The sequence below is a fragment of the Microtus pennsylvanicus genome, chromosome 21 (assembly GCF_037038515.1).
Source record: "Microtus pennsylvanicus isolate mMicPen1 chromosome 21, mMicPen1.hap1, whole genome shotgun sequence".
Taxonomy (NCBI): domain Eukaryota; kingdom Metazoa; phylum Chordata; class Mammalia; order Rodentia; family Cricetidae; genus Microtus; species Microtus pennsylvanicus.
The window spans coordinates 23604669-23627906 of record NC_134599.1 but is presented as its reverse complement, the minus strand read 5'-3'; the positions used below and the strand labels follow the sequence as shown (position 1 = coordinate 23627906).

Sequence of the window (23238 nt, the reverse complement as noted above, 5' to 3'; positions counted from 1 at the left end):
AGGCTGTCTACACTTCTCAGAACCAAAATGGGCTGAAAATTCAACTGAGAAGGTTCTTCTATTATTGAGATACTGGTGACTACTTCGGTTAGTAATCAACAGTTTCAGAGCTGGAGAGTTGGTTCAGTGGTTAAGAGCACTGACTGCTCTTCCAGAGGACTTGGGTTCAATCCCCAGCACCCACATGGCAGCTTACATCAAGTTCCAGAAGATCCAACTCCCTCTTCTGACCTCTGGAGGTACTGTATGCATGTGGCATGCAGACATACATGCAGGCAAACCACCCACACATATAAAATAGTAAAACTTAAATAAATTAACGTGGTAGGCCTCCACTGAAGAAATTCAAGCCAGGGGTTAAAGAAAGGCTATTCATAAATATAAAACACTAACAATTTTCAGGACTACATCACAGGTTGCATTTTTATAATGTGTTAAATAGGAAGAACATTAAATCCTGATTGCTTATTACTCCTGAGAGACAGAGGCATTTGTGTAGAATGCCACCAAACACCATTCTTGTTTATTTTCTAGTCAGTACAACTGCCTCATGGCAGAAGAGCCCATCCTGATCGAGTTCTTCCTCCGAGCCCCATTTCGCCTCCTGCTGTTCCCACCATATTCTACTGAATTCTCATCACACTCAATACCTACTCTCTTCTCACCGGTTATACACATAGGGTCCCAGGCACTATCCTCTTTCTCCCTTCTCACGAACCCTATACATCAGCACACTCTAATGGTTTTCTAGTGGTATCAGGCCAAAGATGGCAGTTTCCATTCGCGCCTCTTAGTCCTAGAGCAACACAGAGTCACCTGCAACTCAGAGTTGACAGATTAACTGTCTGCATACATGCCAATCTCCCTCAGACGACTCTGATCTCCCGGAGCATAGGAGATGGTCTCTGGGACTATGTACTCACTGGGGCCCGGCCTAGAGGTAGCAAAGTGCTTTTTCACAGTAACTGTCTAATAGTGGATAAATGAGTGTGTTACCATGCCTGTCTTTTTAATTGCGACCGTTCTGAATGGCAAATTCCAGAGGTTACAATTTACTAAGACCTTTACACTGTCTTTCCTAACTCCCAATGAGTAGCCAGCTTGTATTCGTGGTTCACTATCACTGAGTTCTCCCAAACCATTCACCTTAGTCTTCATAAAGACAGTTCTCTTGTGTGTACAAACATTTGGTCAATTTATTTAACATTTAACTTGACGTTGCAATTTTAAGTCAGTAACAAAAAGTAGCTCTTCAAGGAGAGAGAGAGAGGAGAGGGAGGGAGGGAGGGAGGGAGGGAGGGAGGGAGGGAGGGAGGGAGGGAGGCGAAAAAAAGGAAAAAGTTCAGGTTTTAAAGGTGGAAGATGTGAACCCAGGAGTGACTGACTGCTAGCTAGGAATGTTCAGGGGGCCCTGGGCATCAGTCTGTATGTTTTTAAAAGGGAGTGGTAGATTTTGGTTAGTTTGGAAAGTCAGTTACATGGAGGTGGTTTTCAATTTTCTACTGCCCACTGCTTCAAAATCATACCACAGGACCTTCCAGAGTCAAACGGGAAATATCCCAAAGCCGTGAGGTTTGGGACAAGTACACAAGATGAACCAAGATGTCTCCGTCCATTCAGCCCTAAAGGCATGATGTGTCCAGTTCAGGGCTTCATAGATCTTTCTTGAACCTGGGACATTCCACTAAATCAAGTCAATATGCATCAAGACCTGACTTCCTGAAGATGATCCCTTCTAATCCTCAATATTGGCGGGAGAGTGTGTTTCTAATTAACTCTCCTGCAAGGCGGCTCAGACTAGACTGAGCTGACTTCTGACATCCTGGTGTATACTCTAATACTCGGCCACCGCAATGAAACAATCAGATGTCAAGATTGTGCACAGGATAACAATCAGAGACAGGGAAGGGAAGTCAATTAAAACGACCATCATTAATCGGGACCAGAAAAATTTCCAAATCCTTTGGCAATATTCCTAAATAAACAGAAAAACCATCAGAGACATTGCTTGAGAGTATGAGGGAAAATTCCAGAAACTTCCCTTAATATTACTTCGGTTTCTTTCTCCTTTCCTTTTATGGATAAATGATGAAGTTACAGCAACTATATACGGATGATTTTAGGATTGAAATGTATATACAATGGTTTTCTTACTGATACAAAATGGAATCTCTTAAAAACACACACACATCACTGTCCTAATTCACACACACATACACACACACACACACACACACACACACAACCCTTACCAAACTGGTTTTAACTTGAAGTCAAAATTTGTAAGTTATAATTTTATTAAAGTTGAATTATAGCAGATCTGATCCAAATAATAAGACAAAAAAATTCAAAACTCATGCTCCTGTCTACTTCTGAGTTTAGCTACCATTGCAGAAGTAATGGCCTAAGCTGAACTGGTCAGTGGAAAAGCAAAGCAGGGAGGAAGGCTCGGGTCACACACGTTCATCTACAAATAGGCTCAGTAGCCCCAAGGCATGAAATTTAGGAAGTCTATGTTGTTGTCTTTTTCTTTTTTCTTGAGGAGGCTCCAAATCATCCAAGGCTACACATCCAAGGACAGCCTTGAACTTCTGATTCTCCTGACTTGGCCTTCTAAGTGCTGGGATGTATAGGTAGCTGTGACTGGCTCACTTTCACATGCCAGCCCATCCCTGCATGGGGCTGACACACTTAAACACACTTCTCTCAAGACTCCTATTTTCTTGTTCATTTCTTTTATCAAGAAGGATATCTCTCCTGCTAAAAAATAGTAATAGCCAACATTCCCAACTATAATAAAACCACATTTTCTGTGGAGAATGGAGAAGTTTTCTTCTTACTGTACAATTTTAAAGGCTAGACCAGTGGTTCTCAACTTTCCAGATTCTGTGTCTCTTTAATACAGTTCCTCATATTGTGATGACCCCCGAACCATAAAATACTTCATTGCTACTTCATAACTGTAATTTTGTTACTGTTATAAGTTGTAATGTAAATATCTGATATGCAGAATCTCTGATATGTGACCCCCAAAGGAGTTGTGACCCACAGGTTGAGAACTGCTGATCTAGTCAATGAGAATATTTCTGTTCCAGAAGCTGAGAGGTCTCCGTCCTGTCTTTGGTTGGTATCACACAGTTGAGCTGAGTTAAGCTGTCTCAATCGGGTCTCTGCAATTTAAGTTATATCAACATAACCAATTTTTACTGCTTCTCTCTTTGGTGTTCCCAACGTCCAAATATACTGTCCTGTCCTCTCCAGCCACTACAGCCTCCTTGGAAGTCTCCCAACCTTTCTGATAGAGTCTGCCCACACTGTTCCCAGCTTACACTAAATCAACTCACTTACCTACACAAGCTTTCTATGGCTGTCACCTAAAAGAGAGAAACAAACCCTGTTTTCTCAATAGAATTGGGATCAGAGCTTGTGCCTTGGGAAGGCTGTGCTGAGAAGGAAAGATTCCATTCATAGAACAGTATGTTCTCTCCCCAGTCTGTCTTTCTTACTAGACCCCTACAACTACCTCCCAGCCAGTCCTCTCCATGATGACCTATTCCACATGTGTCTGACCATGAGTTCTAACTTCTTACAGTTCCTATACTCTTGGTCAAGAGTCTATGCCAGGGTTCTCAACTGTGAATAGTGACCCCTTTGAGGGTTGAACAACCCTTTCAATAGGGGTCACATATCACATACTTACATTACAATTTATCACAGCAGCAAAAATTACAACTATAAAGTAGCAACAAAATAACTTTATGGCGGGGGGTCACCATAACACGAGGAACTGTATTAAAGGGTCTCGGCACTACAAAGGTTGAGAACCCTCGATCTATACCAATGTACTAGCAAGCTTCCTGGCTAGATTCTAAAAGAACTCCTCTTTCCCCTCCTGTCAGTTTTGCTATACCTCCCACATTCCATGATGCTTCCTTACATGGGACCTTCTGCCCAGTGAAGGCTTCCATGTACCTCCATGCCTCCATGAACACTCACCAATCTACACCCCCAAAAAAATATATATTAAATTGAAATTGTATGCAAAACCCAAGGATGCCTACGGTCATCAGCCCTGGGCAACTCACAAAGAACATCTTATAGAACCTCAACGTTGGGGGCCAATGCCTTGTGAAGTGACAGTTTCTGTCAGCATCCTCATGGCATTTGAGGGGGCTTCTGGCACTATCTCCATGTGTGTAGCAACAGTCTTCCTACAGCCTTCATCCCAAGCCTCAGATCTATGTTTTCACACCTCGGATTATATGAAGAACACTTTAAGACCATCTGTATTCTTTGAATTATCTTCATCTACTGGTACAGCTATACCCAAGGTAAAGTGTCTTGAGGTTTCCTATGCCTTAGACGCAGGAGATACTCAATTCTCTGTATTAACCATAGGCCAAATGACAGTAGCTCCTGATAGTACATGACAGATTTCTTCTGAATCCCCCATACAAGATTTAATTACCATCTAACACTGCTCATATCCACTTTAAAAAAATTCAAAGAGTAAAGGAAATGGCAATGAAATTAAAGGATTAATCCTCTTATTGAACACAAAGCTTCTCCTACCATTGGGGAGAACGACTATGGTGTGGAGAAACCCAGAGATTAATCATAATATTTGTGAGGGGTTTATGATTCATCTTCCAGCTGCCAGCAGACCAATCAATCAGTCAACAAGCCAGATGAAAGATGGTGAACCTAACTGGCCAAACATGTGTGTTATCATCACGGTCTGTAAGGACAGCTTAAACAAGTTGAGGGCAAGGACAAAAATCCCTGCTTTAACAATTAGCATAAAATTGTTTAGAGTTCTTATGATTAAAATGGAAAATTCTGGGTTTCATAGCCCAAACCCCCATGGAAACTGGGAAAACCAGAGTTTGACAGAATTTTCCAAGTATTTATTAGATATACGGTTACAACATCCACAGCTTTCCTCAAGTAAATTAGAAAAATAATCACAAAGAACCGATTTTGATTTTCAAAGTGGTGTTTGACCACTTTCTTTATGCCCACTTATTGATGCCTAATTCTATGGATGCATTCATGAGCAAATGTAAATTTATTAAATAAACCCCAGCCACAAAAAAAGAGACAGGACAATATTTTCACCAAATGTTCTTTTGTGAGCCAGACAAAAGGCAGAATTTTTTTTCTCAATGGCTGTCACTCTATTTTAGATGATGAAATCTACCATTTATATTCTGGAGTGCATATTTCCCGGGCCCCTGTGAAGAAATTATCAAGGAATGTGAGCAAGCATACTCACTCTCAGCAAGTCACCCATGCACACCTAAAACAAGCAGTTCAAAAGCCACCACGGGATGAACAAAGACCCAAAGACCCAGGTGAAGGCTGTCTAGAATACAGGGAGTTCTCAGTCACAACCAAATGATTCATATTTTCTGTCAATAAAAACTATCATGGGACTGTTTAGGCTAAAATGAAGGTATTTAATATGCTCACTATAAACCCCCGAGAAGGTTCCTCCTTTCTTGGTTAATAAAATGCATTGAGCGCTGGCACTCAACAGACTTCGGGCACAAGAATGCCGGCACAATCGCGCGTCTATTCAACACTGTGCTTCCAAAGTCGGTGCTGTGCATTCATCTACATGACATGGTTCCATGTTTATTCACAGCACGTGAGAAGACAGTGGCCAAGTGACAGGAGGGGAGGGAGCTTCTTGTTCGCCCTCTTTATAAGGAAGAGCGACAAAGATTCAGATTCCTCTTTTCTAGCCACGATGTTCATGACCACCTCTGCTCGTTCTGCAGTCTCGAGATAGTTAACACTCTTCTCAGAGCACACCATTAATGCAGGGTGGAGTCAAGGTTCAAAGTCCACCACACCATCTCCAAAGGTGCACATTGTACCAGTAACTCTGGAGAGGCCAGGAAGGGAGAGAAAGGAGCCTGTCTCCAAAGACACGGCAACCGGACTTCTGAAAACAGCTGGGGAGCAGCAGTAGGTGCTACCCTCCCTTCTCAATAAAATAACTAACCATTCACAGCTCTTGTCGGGCCTGAATTAACACTCAGCACACAGTGCCGGGAAGCCTCTGATACAACTGGTGTATGAAAGAAAATCCAGTGTAAATCCTTGAGTTGCGGACCACAATGACCAGTAAGTAATAACAAGGCAGAAATGGTGGCCATAGCCACAGGGTCAGCATCTAGTTTCCAGGGTTCTCATCGACAATATATCTACTCAATCTCAACAGAGCTAAAAAAAAAAATCCACTTCTACAGCAAATCAACCAAACTACGCTTAATCCCTACACGGTTCCATTTATTATACTGATCATTATTACAAGAAAGAAACGGAGAGGATGAGATGCCTCATCCGTGAAAGCTTAGAAGCTTCTACGGAAAACCAAATTTACACAAGCCTTCAAGCTCTGAGAGGGCCACCCAAGGACGCTGACACAATCAATCAAAATATTCCTTTGGACACAGCATTGGCCTAACCACATGAATGACCGGCACGAAGCCGTTCCAAGGCACTTGGATTCCATTAAGCACAAGCTTTTCTATTCTTCTCCCAACAATTAAAAGGGTAAGCCTCCTCGAGACCCTAATAAATTCACCCTCTGCGGCTACAGAAATGGAAAGTATCCATGACAGTTGTTTTTGCAGTTGGGTTCTCTCTCCGAGCTGAGTACTCTCTGTGACAAGCCTCGGTTTTCTCAGCAGTTAGCGGACGTGATACTAATTTTCAGGATGAAGAGGAACAGATGAAAGGATGCTTCATAAATCCATTCAGGGCACACACAGAGTCCATGGTCCACGTCACTCTTCCTCCCCTACCTTGGAACCAATTTTATTTTGGAAAGATTTCTTTACTGATAATGCTACAGATTGCCACACAGCAAGACAAAGAAACTCAAAATCAATCAGCTTGGGCACCTGAGGTTCTGTGTAGGTTAGTGGCTACCAAATGGAAGTTGACTCGCCAGAGTTCCTGCTGTGTGTGCGCCTGCCTGTCTGTACATATGTATATGTGTGTCTGTAGGTATCTGTGTATGTGTGTGCCTGTCCCTGTGTGTCTCTGTGTGTATCTGTATATGTGTGTGCATGTGTGTGTCTGTGTGTATGTCTATTTGTCTGTCTGCATGTGTCTGTGTATGTATGTGTCTGTCTGCATGTGTCTATGCATGGGTGTCTGTATGTCTGTCTGCAGGTGTATCTGTGTATGTATGTGTATGTGTAAGTCTGTCTGTCTGCATATGCTTCTGTGTGTGTGTGTGTGTGTGTCTACTCACTCATGTATGTATATGTGGAAGCCAGAGGTCGACTTTAGAGTATCTTGCTCAATTACTTTCTACCCTAAGTTCTGAAACAGAGCCTCTCATTGAACCCAAAGCTGGCCAATTCAGTTCGATTGCTCAGGAAGCCCTGAGGACCCCCGGTCTTCTGAGTCTCTATCATGGGGATTACAAAGGTCCAACATCACATCCAGCTTTTCAGTTGGCACTGGAGATCTAGCTTGGGTCCTTTTGCTTCAACAACAAGCATTTTACTGAAGAAGCCATCTCTCGGCCTTCCTGGCTTTTTATGGCATAAAGGTTTTATTTAAGGAGTTATAATGGCCAGATACAAAACTAAGAAAGAGAAGAAGGGCTGGAGAGATGGCTCAGTGGCTAAGAACTCTTGTTCTTCCAGAGCTTGACAGTTCAGTTTCCAGCACCCCCATAGGCAGCTAATGATGGCATGGAACTTCAGCTCCAGGGGATCCGACGACCTCTTCTGGCTTGGGCATGTTTTACATTCATGTGCACATATACACAGAGAGAGAGACATAATTTAACAAAATTATTTTTTTAAAAAAAAATAGGAGAAATAGGCAAGGAGGGTAGAAATTCTTCCCTGGTGCTGGAACCGGTGATGTTCCCAGTGCCCTGGGAGATGACTGACAGCCCTCTATTTACTCAAATTCTGTAGCTGAATGGCTGAACAGTCACGCTCTGGCTACCCAGCAAGCATTCAAGGTCCCAGGGGGCTGATGGCCTTCACTTTCTCAGCCAGAAGGACACAGCCCTCATTGTTTGTGACAGAACACTGAGGAAGTGAGAGACAGTGGACAGCAGAATGCTTATCTCTGACATTACAAGCAGGACTTGGGCAGGGCTGAGAAGAGGCAACCCCACGCAGCTGTCATGACCACAGCCACCACCCGTCAGTCCAGTGCTTTGTCCTCTTTCAGAAGCAAGCTTAGGGACACGAAGCCTCTGCATTCCCGTCATATGGCACTCTGTTTGGCCATGAGACAACTGACTCTTCACCTCACCGTCGCTGAGCTAACTCTCAAAGATAGCATTTCCTGTTTCATCATACAGTGTGTGGACAAAGAACATGTCTTCCCTGTTGGAGAACAGAGAAGAGGTTCACCCCGTGTATTGTCATTCTGAAGGGAAGACGCTTCTGCCACCAGAGCTGCCCAGCTCTGTAAGCCATGGTATGAGGCCAGCACAAGAGGGGAGGTGGGAGGGGAGGACTCCTTGTTTGTAATGTTTCAAAGTTACTGCCAAGAAACCTGAATCTCTGCTTTCGATTCTTGGAAGTCCAAGTGTTCTGGAGAATCCATGTGTATCACTGGAAAGAAATTCTACATCTTCCTGACAAAACAGGAGAGTGTTTGGGTGACCGCAAGGCCCATGAATCAGGCGGGCTTTCCGTCTCCGCTTCTGCTCAATGAGTGCTTGAGCCCCCTCCAGGGAGGAGCTGGAGAAGCCGAGCCTACGTGGCTCTCCAGAGAACACCTGGGGAGTCTACGCTCAAGTCCTCCCCTGGGGTAACCCAGAAATATCATAGAACTTGGTGTCCTTCCTTTCCAGGCCCACAGAAGCTCCCATGGATAGTAAGCCACCTTTTGTATTTGGGAATGAGGGCCCATCTGCCTGCAGGCCTCAAAGATGCTCTCTCTCTGTGATGGCTGGCATTTAGAATCATGAATCCCTGAGCATTGCCTCTAAAATTCTCCACTCCATATGAAGTTTATGCAACACTACCTTCTCACTTTCATGTCAGACAATGGCTTAAGTAGTAACTGAGGCATATTTGTATATTCTGTTTTATGCGAATATTTTTTCTTGAATAAGGTCACCTCAGCTTCCCCTGGGTACCCAATGGCTCTTAACCTCCCCTTAACTGGGTAATAATTCAGAAAAATATACTTGTGCTTTATCAGCTGGGACAGAACCCCCTTGACACTCATTTGTGATGGACATGAAGTACACTGTCCATCTCTCCCTGGAGCAGCAGTGCCCTCAGGAAGTCCCCTTCAAACCCTCCCAATAGGAAACCCTCTCAAAATTCATCAGTCACATCTAACAGCAGTGATGGCAACCCAGCATCAGGGTTCCCAGCCGGGACTGCACACCAGGCTCAGAATATAAAGGAAGCATAAACCAGCACGGTAGGAGGAGGAGAACACAGTCCTGGATTCTGAGAGAGCTGAGACTGAAGCCTGGCCTTGGGAACATGCTTGTTTCATGCTGATGGACAGTTATTGAACCTCATCTACTCAATGGCAGCAGATCCATGACCTCAAAGGACTCAGCTATGGGGCATTGGACATACATCTATAGTGGGATTAAAAAAAAATCAAGGTTCCTCTTTGTGGTGGCTTGAAAGAATATGGCCCCCAAAGGAAGTGGTACTATTAGGAGGTGTGTTTTTGTTGAAGTAAGTCTGGCCTTGTTGGCGGAAGTGTGTCACTGGGGATGAAGGCTTTGAAGTCTCATATATGCTCAAGATACACTCAGTGTTACAGACTACTTCCTGTTGCCTGTGCAAAATGTAGGACTCTCAGCTACTTCTTCAGCACCATGTCTGCCTGCATGCTGCCTTGCATGGACTAAACTTCTGAACTGTAAGTCACCCAATTAAATGTTTTCCTTTATAAGAGTTGCCATGGTCATGGCATCTCTTCACAGTAAAAGAAACCCTAACTAAGACATTCTTCCTCTTTGATAAATCTATATTCCACTCACCAAGCTTCAGGGTCTTCTACTAAGGGTTTATGTCTAAGGTTGAAAAGGCATGACAGCTGAACAAAAGGTGAATTTGACCTTTAACTCAAAACCTTTCAGCTGGATATGGTGCCACATACCTACTTGTAATCTTAGCACTTTGGAGGCAGAAGCAAGAAGATCAGGAGTTCAAGACCAGCTTTACTGTATCAGGAGTCAGCAGCCCATCTGGGATATGTGAATGGGATACAAAGACTCAAGGCTGCTTCAAGCATTCTGCAATCCACAGGGCAGCCTTGAAACACCAGATTCTTCACCCCAAAAATGGAGGACACAGAGACTGATAGACTCAGTTCCAAACACATGCATAAGCAAGATGTAAATGAAAACACTAACCTACTCTTATGACAGAGTTCGAAATGCCTCTTGATCAACTGGGAATGCATTAGCTCAACTACTCAGTAGATAGTTGGACAAATACATGCTAATGTTCCTAAGTGCATATTCTGTGGTTTAATAACACTTCCTAAGCATTATTCTGGGACCTTCACAGATACAGTATGTGGTTATTTTACTATTGATTGTCCAACTGACAGGATCTAGAATTACTGACCAGATGAGTCTCTTGGGAGGATGTGAAGGATTAGCTAGACCAGTGGTTTTCAACCTTCCTAATGTGACCCTTTAATATAGCTCCAAATGTTTTGGTGACCACCAACCATAAAGCTATTTTGTTGCTACTTCATAACTGTAATCTTGCTGCCGTTACAAATTTTAATGTAATGTAATCTGATATGCAAGATATCTGGTATATGATCCCCAAAAGGGCTGTGACCCACAGATTGAGAAGCACTGAGCCAGACTGTGTTAATTAAGGTGGAAAGACCCATGTCTAGATGTGACCAGCACCATCCCATGACCTGGTCCCAGGGCTGAGCACCAGCATCATCTTCTGCTTCCTGACTATGTATGTATACAATGTGATCAGCCCCTTCATGATCCTGACACCACTCCTTCCCTGCCATGATTGTACCTTCACACTGCATGCCAAAATCAACTCTTGCCTTCTTTTAAGGTTCCTTTGCTAGGGATTTGGTCACAGTGGCAGGAAAAGTCACCAATACCTATGCTAAGACATGTGCAGTGCACTGCAGCTTGGATGACAGTAAAACCTGGAAAATCAGCTGTCTAACCATTGAATCTGGCTATATAAGTCATAATATATGATGGGATTGAATATAATACAGCCTTTAAAACAGCAAGGCAGATATATTGGTGTGGATACTAATTGCTAGGTAAATAAGCATGTCATAGTACAGTAAGTAATATATTAGGAAAACTTCAGGATGTGTTTATATATCTGCCAATACAGACTATTCTAGAAGACATACAAATGGATCCACATTTGTCTGTAAGAAAGAGAGCTGTGGGTCCACAGAACAGAAATGGAAACAAAACATGCATCTGATAGAACAATACCCATCCCGCCTTTTGTTCATTTTATGCATCATTTATTCAAAAAGTTTACTTTTGAAATGATGCACAAGTCAATTTCTTTTTAATTTTTAATTGTTTTTATTGTGCTATACATAGTTTTCCACTCCCATCCCTTTCTCCCCTATACCCTTCTACCCTGTTCCTTGACCCCCACATTCCCAATTTACTTTTTCTTCTTGTCTTTTTCTTCTTTCTATTTAGATCTATATATGTCTCTGTTAAGGTCCTCTTCATTGTCTAGGTTTTCTGTGGCTGTGGGTTGTAGGCTGGTTTTTCTTCATTTTATGTCTAAAAGCCACTTATGAGTGAATACATATTATATTTGTCTTTCTGGGCCTGTGCTGCCTCACTCAGTATGGTTTTTATCTAGATCCATTCATTTGCTTGCAAATTTCAAGATATTTTTTTACTGCTGAGTAGTACTTCACTGTGTAAATTTAGCACATTTTCTTTATCCATTCTTTGGTTGAGAGGCATTTAGGTTGTTTTCAAGTTCTTGCTATTACAAATAATGTTGCTATGAACATAGCTGAGCACATATACTTGTGATATGATTGAACTTCCTTTGGGTACATACCTAAAGTGATATTGGACTGATCTCCAAGATATACAAACAACTCAAAAAACTTAAAATCCAAAGAACAAATACTCCAATAAAAAAAATGGGATACAGAACTAAACAGAGAACTCTCAACAGACAAATCTCAAATGACTAAAAGACACCTAAGAAAATGCTCAATATCTTTAGCCATCAGAGAAATGCAAATCAAAACAACTCTGAGATTTATTCTTTCACTTGTCAGAATGGCCAAAATAAAAAAAACACTGATAACAGCTTATGCTGGAGAGGATGTGGAATTAGGGAAATACTCCTCCATTGCTTGTGGGAGTGCAAACTTGAACAGTCACTTTGGAAATTAGTATGGTGATTTCTCAGAAAATTAGAAAACAATCTACCAGCAATACAAACCAATTTTTTTAAAAAAAAAATCTGCCTTCAGATCTAGTTAACTATAACTTTGGTATAGACAAGAGCCAGCTAAAAAGAGAAGTGTCTTCGAACGGGAATATTTATAAAATAATCTAATAGAAAATCTTTGATAAGGATGTTGGTACACACCCATAATCTCTCCACTTAGAAGTTCAGAGGTGAAGATGACTTGTTAAAAGCTAGCCAACAGGGATAGACTTTGCTGTCACCATGACCACCACCATCATCTAGGCAGAGTTCTAGGAACACCAGATAGACTCCTAGGGTCAGAGAGTGCTTCTTGACAGCATCTGTGGCTTTGGGTGAGGACACAGAAGACCCCGGGGAACCTCCAAGAGGCAGCTGGAGCAGCAAAGAACCAACTTCACTCCTCTACCCTGCCCCATCCTCCAGGGAGCTAAAACCACTGTCATCTTTGAGAACCCAGTGCAGGGTGGGCTCTCAACACAGGTTTGGAAACAGGACTTTCTAATTCTTGGAGACTGCTCATGTGTCTGGCCTTTTCTTTATTTCTACTCAAAGAAAAAAGAATCGAGGCGGTATTAACCCAGAGAAATAAAGACAGCCCTGGGAATTGGCAGGAGATAAATGAACTCAAAGATGTATCAGGAAAAAACTACCCTTTCAATTACTATGAAAATGCTTTCCTCAACTTGAAAATCTGGCTCTTGAAGGTTTCAGTCCTAGCAGGGGGATTTAGATAACCGTGGCTCAGGTTCTTAGTTGTCAACCATCCGTGTGCTGTTACTCATAATGGGGTCCCAGCGCAATCCATAGAGCGCAGATTCACATTGCAATTCCAAGAAAAGAGAAACCTCAGCCTTCTCCAACCTACTGGCCCAGCCCAGATCTGTCCTTTCATCTCACTCCAGACAAGCTGTGCTTCCTTCAGGCCACCATGGAGTCATTCTGGTCTGGGCCAAACTCTTCTGAGAACTTGGAGTTGAAACTCTAAGTAAGAAAAATATAGAGTCATTTGTAAGCCTGTCCAAGGTTTCCAGACCTCGATTTTTCTGATCAACCCTGTCAGGTTGATGACACATCGCCACACGATAGATCACTGCACTTCTACAAAACCATCCTTTGATTCACACTGAAAGAAGAGCCAAAAATAAAAAGTACAAAAAGGGAACACAGAGTGCATACTTGGAAATCACAGAAAGTCTGTGTAGAAGAAAATAAAATAAACCATACTCAAGATAGCCTCCTCCGTTCCTATTCCATGAGGCTCCCTAGAAATAGGGTTTGCACTGGCAAGGTAATGGGCTTCAGAGGCTGCCAGAAAAGCCCCTGTCTCCACTCCCTCAACTCCTCCTTAGGGATGGAGAAATTAAGATTTACAAAATGAGTCTTGTCCAAGGAAGAGGGCCAAACCAAAACCAGAATGCAGATCTCTTCAAAGATTCCCAATCAATATCAGTCGTACAGGGCGCTGGAATTAAGTACTGAGCTTAGAAAATAGAAATGCTGGCTTACAAAAAAATATCAGCCACATCAAACCAATGCAAAATTGGGCAAAGGACCTGAACAGGCAGGCCTTCAAAGAAGACCCACAGATGTCCAGTGAGCCCATGAGGAGATGCTTGCTCTCACCCATCATCAGAGACATGCAAATCAAAGCCATGAGCTATCACATGCTAATTAATCAGAACAGAGAGGGAAATTAGCATTTGTCCACGGAGTTAGAGAAAATGCAGGCTGAAACATTGCCAAGGGGACCACAGAAACAGCAGGGTCTCCGGGGAGACCAGGTTGGCAATTTCTGGCAAAGCTAAACTCAGAACTCTCTACAGCTCAGCAAGCCCTCTCCAGCTACCCACGGAGAACCTCTTACCCATGCACTTAAGAAGTGTGTGGCCTCAGACCCCTGGTTTATTTGTTTTTTTTTGTTTTTGTTTTAGAATGTTTATATCACCCCCCTCAGACTGTAGCCATCCCCAGCGAGAAAATCCTCTTGAGTGTTCCCAAACATAACCTTTTTGAGTCTCACATCAATGCTCAAAGGAACTCAGATATTGGAGCATTTCAGACTCTGGATTTTCAGATAGTGGGGGGAGTCAAAATTTGTGCATGTTACCCACAAGTTCAAAGGGAGTACTCAGGTATTACATCTCCACTATCCACAGCGCTGTTAGTCACAGCCACCAAAAGGGAGGCAAGGCCCCGATATTCATCAGTTGATGAATGGATGAACAAAAGATAATATGTTTAGAAAACAGATTGTTTATCGTTGGAATGGAAAACAAATGGAATAGCACCCATGTGCAATCTCAGCCCTTAGAAGGCAAAGGCAAAAGAATCATGAGTTTGAAGCCAGCCTGGGCTACAGAATAAGACCCTCTCTCTTTAATAAAAAAAAGAAAAGAAAAAGAAAAAGCAGCCAGAGAGCCAGCAAGCTATGTGAATTATGAGACTGGATTCTCATGGAGATACTCAGTAACTTACAGAGGCTTTCTGATGATGGAATTAAGAGTTGGTATTCCATTAAAAAAAAGCATAAAAGACATAATTGTGCAAATTCCAAAATCCCAGGCAAGGTAACCAAAACCAAAAAAGAACAGTTCCGCAACTTACAAGCAGGTGAGGGCAAGGTCTCATTCTTGCTGTCTCGAGCTGTGTCACCCGACAGTGAGCCCACAGAACACAATCTGTATTACTGCCCAGTTAGACTACAGGGATTTGAACCACCAATTTTTTTTCCTTTTTTTCAACAAGTTTGAAGTACAGTTTTCAGTATCTGACCCTTAAAAAAAAAAAAAACTTTTCCTTCCAACTTGACAAAATATATGAATAAGCTTGGCTTAAAATAACAAGGATGGCCAGGCAATGGTGGCACATGCCTTTAATCGCAGCACTTGGGAGGCAGAGGCAGGCAGATTTCTGTGAGTTCGAGTCCAGCCTGGTCTACAGAGTGAGTTCCAAGACAGCCAGGACTACATAGAAAAACCCTGTCTCAAGAAATAATAACAACAAGTATGTACTCTCTCAAAGTGCTGGGTTTATTTAAGCAAGCAATGATGGTATTTTTAAAAACCACACTTGGACTTCTCTTCTTCTGTTAGTCGCTATGCAGGTATCCTGCACCCGAGTGTCCACAGAGCAACAGCAAGCACTGAAAGCCGGGCATCCATTCACTTACAAGATGTACAAATGATGTCCCCTGGACATTGTCCAACTCTTTATTTTTTTCTTGCAGTTTCCAAAGAGGGCCCATGATAAAATAAAATAAGATAAGATAAAATAAAACTGACTGTGGAAGTCCCGATGAGACATTTCAACCCATTTGGACAGTGGTGCTCTTGAGAGAATTGGCACCATCGTCTCATGTAAGTCCCTGAGCGTGCATCAAGCCTCCAGGAGTCTAGTGTAGCTGATTAGATTGCACTTATCCAAGGGCAGCTGAGCCTGTCAGCCCTACCATCATTCCTGAAAGCATCCATCTAAGGCAAAAACCCTTGGAACTTTCACCTAAACAGCTATCGGAAGTTAAGAGGAAGGTTTTCCACTGACATGGACACAGTGTCATAAGGAGTTTTAGCTGTTTTGAAAGAAAAAAAAAGACCATCTAGAGCAGGAGAGCAGAACTCCCCAGCTGTGATGCTCTGGATGTTTGGAGCCTGTGGTAGTATGAACAAGAAGAGTCGTCATGGTCTCCTATGTTTGAGTCCTCAGTCACTAGTTGATAGGATCGGTGTAGAGAGGGATTGGGATGTGTGGCCTTGTTGAAGGAGCTGTGGGATAGAGCAGGGTGGGGTTCAAGGCTTCGAAGGTTTCCTGTCATTTCCTGTGCTCCTTCTACCCCCTGCTTGCAGGTTTAGATGCGAGTTTCCGGTTGTTCCTGCGACCCTGCCTTTGCCCCACCAACGTGCCCTCTAATCCTCTCGCACTCTGAGCCCAATTAGACACATTTCCTTCATAAATGAACTCAGCCGTGATGTTTTATCACAGCAATAGGAAATAAACTTACACAGAAATAAGTTCTCGTCTGTAGGGCATGTCCCATTCTGTAAGATGTTTAGACCCCTAACGCCTACTTCTGCCCGCCAGTTCCCAGCCACAACCCAACCGCCTGCTCAAGTCTGGAAAGGAAAAGTGCATCTTGGCATTGCCAAATGCTTCTCTGAGAGCAGGAGGAGGGGATGCACAAGACTACCCAGCATGAGAACCGCCATGATGACAAACAGCTCCTCCTCTTCCCACATGTCAAGGGGATTAAGGGAGCAAGGACCTCAGTGAACACCAACGATGACCATGACTGCTGGAGACAGGTGAATAAAGACTGCCAGGAAAGAGAAAGAAGCCAGACGGAAGTGAAGAAGGCCGGTGGGCTAGCAGGGTGTAGGAAGGGTAAGGTGCCGCTTTGCTATTCACTTGAGTTGTTCTGTATTTCACTTTCTGCTAATTTAACTTTCCCATGCTCAACCCTCAGACTCTCGAACTCCTTGTTCACGAGTAGAAATTTCGGCACTTTCAGTCTGCAGGACCAGCATAGGAAGTTTGTGTTAAATCAAAACACGACCACTGCAGAGTGATGGCTTTGGAGCAGCTGGTGTTATCCAAGTGCCCCTGTTACCTTATCTCTAAAGTGGACTTTTGGACACCATTAAGGTGCTTAGCAGTAATCCCAGGGTGTTGGTGGGTGGCATTCACAAGGATGGCACTGTAAATATCTCCCTTTCTGCTTCTTCCAGAAAAAAAAATCAATTCTCTGTCCCATGACTAATAAACCAAAAGGATCATCTTTCACATCAGAATACCTCAGTAAGGGCAATTATCATTTGTAGAACATGGCTCTGGGAACTAGACTTCCATTTGGGGGTTTGGGTTACATACCTAAACTGAGGACAAAAGACAGGAACAGCAATTCTGCTGCTAAAGGGTGTTGGCTGGACTAAAGAACTGGCTGGTTCTGCTGGAACACAGAAGATCAAAACAAGAGAGTTTGACACATGACCCATGGCATTTAAGTGGTGTGGTTGGACTTTGTCTCCTGAAAAATGCTGAACATAGAAGAAGCACATCAAATCATGCTGAAACAGTAAGGTGACAAGAGAGGACATGCCATACAGAATCTCCTGCCGCAAGGGTGTGCAGTATGCCACAGTGTGAACTATTCTGGTGGGACTGTTCCGAAAGGCCACCAGGCAAGGTAAGGAAATCTCAGATTTAAGAGAGACAAGAAATGTGAAAAAAAATCATCACCATCTTATTGTCTGTATAAGCACTTCTATCACTTATAATAGGTACTTCTAACACTTGCTATGTAAGGTACTGGAGAACTTAGAAATGAGGGTTGTGGAGGCTGGGATGACAGTCAATTAGTAAAAGCTTCCCTCACAAGCTCAGTACCAGAGTCTACTCCCTAAAACCCGTGTAACAGAATAGTTGAGTACAGTCTTGCTGTATTCTTTTGACACTAGTGTTAGGGGGACAGAGGTAGACAGATCCCTGGGACTTGGCTGAGAAGCCTAGCCTAGTCGGAGAGTTCCAGGCCATTGAGAGACCCCGGACTTTGATGTGGGAGTGTCATATATCAATCTGTTGATTTCACTGGTTAAGCAATAAAGAAACTGCTTGGCCCTCATAGGTTAAAACATAGGTGGGAGGAGTAAACAGAACAGAATGCTGGGAGAAAGAAGCTGAGTCAGGGAGTAGCCATGATTCTCCTACTCCAGGCAGACGCAGGTTAAGATCATTCCTGGTAGGTCAGCTCGTGGGCTACAGCAGATTATTAGAAATGGCCTAGTCCAGGTGTGAGAGCTAGCCTAGAAAAGGCTAGATAAAAATGGGCCAAGCGGTGTTTAAAAGAATACAGTTTCAGTGTAATTATTTCGGGTAAAGCTAGCCGTGCGGGTGGCTGGGTGCTGGGGACACAGCCCTGCCACTCCTAATACTACAGAGTGGTGCCCACTTAAAAAAAAAAAAAAAGAAAGAAAGAAAAGAAAAAGAAAAACTGGACAGCACTTGAGGAACAACCATTGCCTATCTGTGTTAACAAAATACACATTTGATGCAGAGTCCCTGGGGTGCAAGCTGGTGTCTCTACCATGAAAACACTCCAGATATTCTAAAATGGTGCTTCTCTACCTTCCTAATGTCATAATCCTTTAATACAGTTCCTCATTTGTGGCGGTGCCCCTGCAACCATAGCATTATTTCCGCTGTTACTTCATAACTGTCATTTGCTATGGCTCTGAATCACGACGTAAAAATTTTTGGAGATAGAGGGTTGTCATAGAGGTCAGGACCCACAAGTTGAGAACTACTGTTTTACAGCCTAACCAGGCCTGGAGACTATGATTCAGGGTTTAAAAAGAGGCAAGGACTGGAAAGCAATCCTGTACACACATTCTCAGGTGAATCCACTTCTCCTTCCAATGGTTTCATAAGTAATGAAACACATTCCCTCAGTGATGTACACAGTTCAAAAAGGGCAAGGAGCATGCCCAGAGACGATACACAAAGACAGATAAGCTGTAGAGACTATGGGGCGCCCTCCAACTTAAACCCAGGCTCATCTGCCCAGAGTCTGTCAGCTTGACTCAACACTGACTTATCTCGCTCTTGCTATCTGTGAACGAAGAGGAAAGGAACACTCATTCATGAGCTCCCACCAGATCATTTTGTCTTAAAGGAAGGAAAGCTGGGGATGAAAGGCGTTGCTGTTATTGCCGTGTTACCCCAATGCTTCCAACTCAGTCACCAGTACAGCAGGTCCGATTCCAAAACTGGTTGAACCGGAGCCCAAGGTCTTGCATCCCAGTTGGTTTCCAGAATCAACTACAAGGAAAATTGGACACTACTGGTCCCTGATGCAGGATGATATTAAGAGTTAATTTCCTAAACGAGCTCCCTTGGAATTCTAGAATTTAAGCCACTGCCAGGTTAGAATAAGAAGTATTTTTGGCAGAAACCAGTCCATAATATGATGAAGTTTGACAGTTAGGGAAATAATAATTACCGTATGGGCAGCAGAGTCACGGGTCATTTACCAAATAAGGCAATGATTTCTGCCATGAGAATATTTCAATGAAAGAATATTTTCAGCCTAAAGAGTTTGGCTTATCTTTGAAAAACGGTATATCCCACAAGCACTGTTGGTTTAATGAGGAATCCATGTATTTACCAAGTACCCAGCTTTGGAGTGTTTGGAGTGATATTCTTTGTCTTTTTAGCTCAATGTCACGGTGTTCTAGGCATACTATGGGATTCTCAGATGTTTCTAATTACCCCCTGTGTACAGCCAATAAAACAGCTGGCTCAAGATGTTACTAATGCCACGAGAAGAGACCTTGTAAATTACACTTTCTTCAGAAAGGGACAATGCAGTAGCAAAAGGGGCAAATTTTAATCTTGCTAAATAAGATTTTAGCTAAGAATGTTCTAGTGTGTTTCCTAATTTGTCAGGGAAGGGGAAATAGTCTACTTTCCTCACTCCAAAAAATTTAACATCTTTTTTCCTCTCACCTCGTAGAGAGAACAAAAAAAAATGGATGAAAATTAGGTCAAGCTTTTGCATCAGGAAATCGCAGAACGTCCCTGCCACGCGGAACCAATTCTTCTTGACTCTCCTGGGCGTCCCAGGCTTGGTTTCGGAGTAAAGAAACCTTCCATAGCTGCATAGGCTGGTGTTAGGTTTTGTTACATTCTTCCACCAGCTCTCAGGAGAGGCCAACATGTAGCCATGCCAGTTTGTCAGCAACTACTGCCTGAGTCTAAAGTCAAGAAAATGAAGTGGAGCAGCAAGCCATCCCTTCAGCTCTACAGAGAAAATCAAGTTCTAACAAGTGTGTCAATGACAACACCACACTACGTTGGCAACAGAGGGCAGCTGGAACTTCCATTTCCTTCATTTGTGATACGACTTTGAAGGAATAGATCTCAAACTTCTAACTATTCTTCCCATTTGGTAGTTATTTTATTTCCCTGGACTGCTTAGCATGAAGATGATTGTGTGGCTGTCCCCAAAAACATTTCCACATCATCTGTGATGTCAGTTCCAGGACATTTTTCCAGTAGTGCACAAATACATTTTCCACTTAGAAAAAAAAAATATATATATATACCTTGACTGTTAAAAATTGGTACAAATGCTTGACACAGCCAATAGATAGAAAATTTAGGCAAGTTCCTATGCCAATATATGCTGTTGGTATATGCTGCATTATGTCCAACATCCTTAAATTTACTGTAGCCTCCAAGCCTAGGAGTTATATAACAGGCAATGGAATGAAGAATACAGAGCATGAGCAACCATAATAATCAGTCCTTGTTGGAGATGCTCCCATCTCTTCAAGTTGATGACCATAATAATCGGTCCTTGTTGGAGATGATCCCATCTCTTCAGGTTGATGATTTTTCCTTCTGACCACAGCTCTGGCTTCCAGAATGTATTATACTGCTTGACTTCATCCACCTTTGCCAGCAGGCTTGGCAACATGCAAGTACTTCCTGTGTAAGCAAGTGAAATTTGCAAAGGACACAAGGTCCAAGCAGAAAGGCATGTCATGGAGACCACAGGATAACGACACAGGACAGTGCTCTGTGCAAACTCAAGACCTTCCTCAGCAAGGCTAAATGTAAACAAGGATGGACTGAACCAGGAGGCGGAATGGAAGGGGAAACCAAAAGATAGATCTTTGATTTTTCTCTTGCTCCTGTTGTGCTGTTACACACACAAAAGGACCACTGCCACAAGCAGCATGCCTGATCCAGGTTCCAGGAGCCAGGAGCATGAGTGCACTCACTCCCCAACCCAGCCTCTACTCTGCAGCACTGGAGACAGAGCTTACAAGCTATGCACAGGAGGGATCTTCTTCAGAAAAGCATACCGTTCTTTTCACCAATCCAAGACGTCACCTCTACCTCCAGCCTGCTTTCACACTAGACTTTCAGGATCTTCCTAAAGCTCAACATGGATCCCATCACTTTAATGGCTTGGTACTTGAGAACCAGGGAGAGAAAAAGACTCGGGTCCTTTGGCATGTTCATAGAACACATGAACTAGACCCCACATGTCAGATGAATCACTAGAAATGCAACAGGAGAGAAAATAATGGCACTATTTGAAAGAAAACTTAAAGGTCTGCCTAAAAAGTCTTGGTTTTTTTCATTGGCGAAATGGGCTGGAAATCCATATTGAGGGCCAACTGAACTCAGAGCACAAAAGTTGACTGGCAAGTACTGTGCTCTCGGTGTGGGAGACGTATCTCTGTGTAAAGAGTTAAAGGGGATATATACTGCTCCTTTCCTCCAGTTCTAGAGACTGAGCCCAGGGCCATGTGCAAGTTCTATACCACTGATGGTGCTTCCCAAGCCAGACAAGGTCTTTTCTTGGGTATCTTTTGGTGGATGAAATTCAATCTCTCTGTGTATATGGCTCTCTGTCTCTCTGTGTCCTTCTCTATCTGTCTCCCTCTGTGTCATGTGTGTGTGTGTATGTGTGTGTGTGTCTATCTGTCTTTATCTCTGTCCATATGGCTGTCCATATCTGTCTGTCTGTCTCTGTGTCTGTTCATATCTGTCTCTGTGTGTCTCTCTGTCTGTGTGTGTGCCTCTGACTGTCTGTAGATATATATCTGTCTGTTTGTCCATCTCTGTCTCTGTGTATGGGTGCCTCTGTCTGACTCTCTGTCCATCTCTGTCTCCATTTCTCTTCATATGTCTCTGTGTGTGTGTGTCTCTTTTAAATTATGGAAAGATGATTGAACTGGTCTTTTCCTTCTGTGATTGCTCCTTGCCTTAGAATTAACGAGCTAGGTTAAGATGGCCATTACACGCCTCCACGGCACAGGCCCTGACATGAAAACCTCATTGAGCATCACCACAACGAGGTGCTGTGCTGGCTCCCGGGATACTAAGTTTAAGTCTTTGTTTCTAAGTGGCTCCAAGGACAGTGAATAAATAGGCATTGCAACAAAGAGGGGAACCATGAGACACTGAAACACGGCTAGCACCTGTCTGAAGTGAAACAGGCACTGGGCTGGCCAGAATGAATGAGGGAGACACGCCTGAGCAGAGGGAGCAGAGGCACAGACGACCTGGGAATGGGGACATTTGGCATCTCAGAGGCTCAGTTTGGAAGAGATAAAGCATCAAGCATGACCAAAGAGCAACAGTCAAAATAGAAGCAAAGGAACCAGGCAGCAGAAGACCCTAGAGGCCCCAAGAGCTTTGCAAAGCACCGAGCACATCAGCCGGACAAAGGGACACAGCGAGAAAGGCCCCACGCTGTGACACCAGGCAGTTTACTCTAGCTCGCTCTAGCACAACACCTCAAAGAACCCACTCCACTCTCTGACGGGCCACCTGTGGCTTTGAAAGGACCCAGGAGTCCCATGAGCTTTTTATGCGACATAGTCAACAGCTGAGCCCTCCCTCTATGAAAGGCTTCTTTTAAAAACTGTTGTGGCTTACAGATGCACTCTGTGATATTACCAGAGGGACACCTGCCACCTTCTCAGCCCTGGACATCTTGCTTTCCAACCAAAGATGACCTGTTCTCTCTGGATTTTACTTAGCAATATTAGCCTGCTGCCTCTATGTTTTCTTTTGGTTTTGGTTTTCAAGACAGGGTTTCTCTGTAACTTTGAAGCCTGTCCTGGAACTAGCTCTCATAGACCAGGCTAGTCTCAAACTCACAAAGATCTGCCTGCCTCTGCTTCCCAAGTGCTGGGATTAAAGGTGTGCACCACCACCGCCCAGCTGCCCTTCCACAAATTTCTTCTTCAACCAGACCTACCTTTGACCTTCTACACACACAGACGCAGAC

At 43.4% G+C, this 23238-nt stretch overlaps 1 protein-coding gene across 9 annotated transcripts in view; it reads right to left on the bottom strand.

Moving 5' to 3' along the window:
• Ltbp1 (latent transforming growth factor beta binding protein 1) overlaps window positions 1-23238 on the bottom strand; it is a 381235-nt gene that overhangs the window by 175972 nt on the left and 182025 nt on the right. The window lies entirely within an intron of this gene.